The sequence below is a fragment of the Mustela lutreola genome, chromosome 4, assembly GCF_030435805.1.
Source record: "Mustela lutreola isolate mMusLut2 chromosome 4, mMusLut2.pri, whole genome shotgun sequence".
NCBI lineage: Eukaryota > Metazoa > Chordata > Mammalia > Carnivora > Mustelidae > Mustela > Mustela lutreola.
The window spans coordinates 188,282,040-188,287,036 of NC_081293.1; the positions used below are offsets into that span (position 1 = coordinate 188,282,040).

General features: G+C 48.5%; 1 pseudogene; it reads left to right on the forward strand.

The window, feature by feature from the left end:
* Positions 1-4,408: 4,408 nt before the first annotated feature.
* LOC131829835 (small ribosomal subunit protein uS17-like) lies at positions 4,409-4,997 on the forward strand (annotated as a pseudogene).

The window sequence follows — 4,997 nt, forward strand, 5'->3', positions numbered from 1 at the left end:
GACTCAGAGAGGTTGAGGGGCTGCCCCGCGTCACACAGCCACGGGGTGGTGGAGGCAGGGTTTGAACCTACCCCCACCCCACAGGTCCTTGGGAAGCCACTTGTGTGGCGGGCATGTCCCTTGCCCAGCCCGCTCTGAGGCCAGCTCTGGCGAGGGAGGGTTGGGAGGGTGTCCGTGTGGGGGTGCGGGGCCACCCTGGCAAAACAAGGTGGATGCCCATAGGCAATTCTTTCTCGGGACACTTTTGTCTCCTTCATAGGATTTCATTCAAATTAACCACAGCTGGTGGGGGTGAGGCAAATGACTTCTGTCCTTTTCCTTCGTCAAGGTCGGGCTGGAGCCTCCCCCAGACGCCTTGGGGGAACCACAGCAGCTCCCTTCCCCCAAACCTCCAGCACTTTAAGACTGAGCATCTCCCGGGACCGGAGTCTCCCGGCCTTGTCGTCTGTGACTCCTCTCTGCACCAATCTGACTGCGCCGTCATCTGATTGTAAACCGCTGGAGAGCAGGGATTGTGTTGGTGGCCTCTCCTGCCACACACGGCTCCTGCTCCGAAGATGGTTCCCGTGACAGCAAGAATGCCCACAGCGCCTGGAACCCGTGTGCCACCGCCAGAGGGGGCAGAGGCTGGTGTGGTCACTGTTCTTTAAGCTTTGGTGGCTATGCTGTAGTTTTAGAGGGACAGCAGAGATGAATCTTTAATATGCTTTTTTGCAGACGTTTTATTTATTTGACAGAGATCAAGAGTAGGCAGAGAGGCAGGCAGAGACAGAGAGAGGAAGGGAAGCAGGCTCCCTGCTGAGCAAAGAGCCCGAGGCAGGGCTCGATCCTAGGCCCCTTAGATCATGACCTGAGCCGAAGGCAGAGGCTTAACCCACTGAGCCACCCAGGCACCCCTTTAATGTGCTTTGCTTCAGTTAAATGAGCTCACTCACATTCCCTCAGCGTGCGCGTCCTGCCTGGGCTGGGGGGTGGGGGGTGGCCCAGTGCAGTGAGGGAGAGCTGCCTCAGCCTCCAAAATGTCCTTCACACACAGAGTCCGCAATGGGGACATGGCTGAGTGGAAACCAGGCTGACTGGGCTTGGCCGCTGAAGGTTCCTGGGCCCGCCAGGATAACCGTGCTAATGTCACTGCATCATTCTGTAAAACATGACCTGGTTTTCAGAAAGGCCCACTGTCTGCTGAGTGCTCACACCAGGAGGGGGTGGAGGTGGGCGAGGGACCTGCCCTTTCTCTCTTCTTGGTCTGTAGCGTATGGGACTCAAGGTGGGGGCATCTGGAAAGCCTCCTGCCACCTTCGTCAGAGATCCCTGCTCTCTGGAGGGGCAGCCTGGAGTGGACACATGCTGGATCTGGCTCCTGAGACTTGCCTGAGACTAGTCTGGGGCTGCCTCTACCGACCAGGGGGTGTGGAGCCTGGGCCACATTGCTAAGCCTCTCTGACCCCAGGCTTCACCTCCCTAAAGTAGAAATCGCACCTGCCCTGTATCCCTCACAGTGTTTTGAGAATTGTACGGGTTAGACTTTCAGGGGTTAGAAATTATCTACCCCATTCTCACCACCCACGAGGCCTAGAGAGGTTAAGTAACATCTCCAGGGTCACACAGATAGTGGCAGAGCTAGAACTCAGGTCTGTGGCCCTCCTGCTCCCTGTTTATACTCTTATCATTGCACGTGCCCTGCTTTATTTGTTTACTTGTTCATCATCCTTGCAGAAGTGTAAGTTCCTAGAGGGCAGGGGTCCACTCTCACACTCCTTTGTTTCTGCGGCATCTGGTACATACAGACGGTGCTCAATAAATATGCGTTGAACTAAACTAACCTTGACTGCTAGTTCCAGCGCTCTTTCCTCTACCCATGCTGTCTCTGATCTTAGAAACCTGTACTTCCAGCTCAGTCTCCCACAAAGTATGAAAACTTGCAGATGTGTTAGAAAGATGCTCAACCACCTTCCCCTTCCCATTAGGGTCCTGTGGTTTATAGCACAGAATCCATCTGAGCAAATACAGACACATAAGACAAAATTGGAATAAGGGTAACAACTAACATGAATAGAGAGGTGAGTAGGGCCAGGAACTGTGTTAAGTGTTTCATACATGAAGTGCCAGCCCCATGGTAAGTGCTTAAAAAAAGGTACTATTTGAGCACCTGGGAGACTCAGTTGATTAAGCCTTTGACTCCTGATCTCAGTTTAGTCCTTGATCTCAGGGCTGTGAGTTTGGGTCCTGCATTGGGCTCCACAATGGGCCTGGAGGCTACTTAAAAAAAAACAAAAACAAAACTATTACTATCTTCTTTAACTATAATGCGAGTTGAGAGGAATATTAGAGTATGCTAGCAGCTTCTGCCAGGATGCCCAAATTTCAGAGGTTAACAAAGTAAAGATCTTTTTTTTTAAGCTCATGCCATAGACTAAACGCATCAGTGATGGGGAACAGCTTTGCTCTGTCTGGTGCCTTTGGATGTAGCGGTTCACACTGGATGTGTTTCAGAAATTGTGGTAGATGGGAATGCCAGCAAGCCTTTTCACTGTCCTTCTGGGCACACGGAAAGATTGTAGTTCCCAGTCTCTCTGCAGTTAGGTATGCAGTGACTTGCTTTAACCAAGAAAAAGCGACACATGTCATTTCCAGGTGAAAGCATTTTTTTTTTAAACTTACTTTTTAATTTTTTATAAACATATATTTGTATCCCCAGGGGTACAGGTCTGTGAATCACCAGGTTTACACACTTCACAGCACTCACCAAAGCACATACCCTCCCCAATGTCCATAACCCCACCCCCTTCTCCCAAACCCCCTTAAAAAACTTACTTTAAATTCAATTAATTAACATATAATGCGTTATTTGTTTCAGGGGGACAGGTCTGTGATTCATCAGTCTTATATAACACCCAATGCTCCTTACAACACATCCCCGCCTTAATGTCCATCACCCAGTTACTCCATCCCCCTTACCCCTCCCCTCCAGCAACCCTCAGTTTGTTTCCTATGATTAGGAGTCTCTTACGGTTTGTGTCCCTCTCTGGTTTCGTCGTTTCATTTTTTCCTTCTCTTTCCCTAAGATCCCCTGCCTTGTTTCTTGAATTCCACATATCAGTGAGATCATATGACAATTGTTTTTTTCTGATTGATTTATTTCACTTAGCATAATACCCTCTAGTTCTATCCACGTTGTTGCAAATGGCAATATTTCATTTTCTGATGGCTGAGTGATATTCCATTGTGTGTATATAATATATAGAACATAATGCATCTTCATTCATTCATCTGTTGATGGACATCTGGGCTCCTTCCATAGTTTGGCTACTGTGGACACTGCTGCTATGAACGTTGGGGTGCAGGGGATGCTTCAGATCACTACATTTGTATCTCTGGGGTAAATATCCAGTTGTGCAATTGCTGGGTCGTGGGGTAGTTTTATTTTCAACTTTTTGAGGAAGCTCTATGCTGTTTTCCAGAATGGTTGCACCAGCTCGCATTCCCATCCAGGTGGGAGCATTTAAGAACCAAAGCAGGGACGCCTGGGTGGCTCAGTGGGTTAAAGCCTCTGCCTTCGGCTCAGGTCATGATCCCAGGGTCCTGGGATCAAGCCCCGCATCTGGCTCTCTGCTCAGCATGGCAGGGGGCTTGCTTTCTCCTCTCTCTCTGCCTGCTTCTCTGCCTACTTGTGATCTCCATCTGTCAAATAAATAAATAAATTCTTAAAAAAAAAAAAAAAAGACCCAAAGCAGACTTCTTCAAATGTCCCCTCCTTTCCCCAACCATGACTTATTTGGAAGCTTCATAAGGTTGAGACATCCTGGAATGCTAAGCCGCTATGTAGAGGATGGGTTTCCTGGACGGTTCTCGATCTGCAGCAAACTGTGTGTGTGAGAAATCAAGCCTCTGAGACTTGCGCCGACCATAGCCTGTCTTCCCCTCCACAAGCCAGGGGCCAGCCAGGAGGTGGCATGCACGCTGCCCACAGACCACTGGCCGGGACAGTCGTGGGAGGCTGAGCAGGGCAGTCTAGTCGATTCTGTGCATTGGTGTCACCGATCAATTTTGGAAAATTCTTCACCTTTACCTAAATAATTTCTCCGGCCTCACCGATCTTTTCTTCTCTCTTCCCGGGACTCCAGCGAAGGCTGTTGGATATTATCACATGGGTCTCTAATGCTTTATCTTTTTTTGTTTGTTTTTTTTGTCACTTGTACCAACAAAGCCGGGATTACACTGGATCTGTAAATCAGTGTGGAGACCTATGCCATCTTAATAATGTGACTATTCCATTCAACAGTGTAGATCTCTCCATTTTTAAAAAGTCTTTTAAAAATTTCAGAAACTTGTTACAAGTTTTAAGGGTGGAATTTCTGCATATATTTTTAAAAAACGTATCCTCAAGCGTTTTCAGGTGGCCAGGAAGATGGCAGACGTGCAGGCTGAGCACATCAACTGAAAGCAGTGAACCATCTTTCAAAATAAGAAGTGGGTCCTGCTTGGAGGAACTGGCAAGGAGAAGCTCCTGTGATCCTACAAAAACATCGGTTTGGGCTCCAAGATGCCCAAGGAGGCCACTGAGAGCACCTTGATGAGACAAGAGGGACAAGAGACGCCCCTTTCCTGGCAATGTCTCCATCCAAGGGTGGATTCTGTCCAGTGTGGTGACCACGGTGAAGACACAGAGGACCTCTGTCATCTGCCGAGACTACCTCTGCTACCCCCAAAACTACAAGCTCTTTGAGAAAGGACATAAGCGTATGTCTGTGCACCTGTCCCCTGCTGCAGGGATGTCCAGATCGGCGACATCATTGCAGTGGACGAGTGCCGGCCCTTGAGCGAGACTGTGCATTTAAAGGTGCCCAAGTCACCAGGGCTGCTGGCACCAAGAAACAATTCCAGAAGTTCTGAGATTAGACATTTGCCCACATCCCCAAAGAAAATAATTTCCCAACTAAAAAAAGAAAAACTTATCTTCAAATAATTTTTTCATGCTTCTACAATTTAAAAAAAAA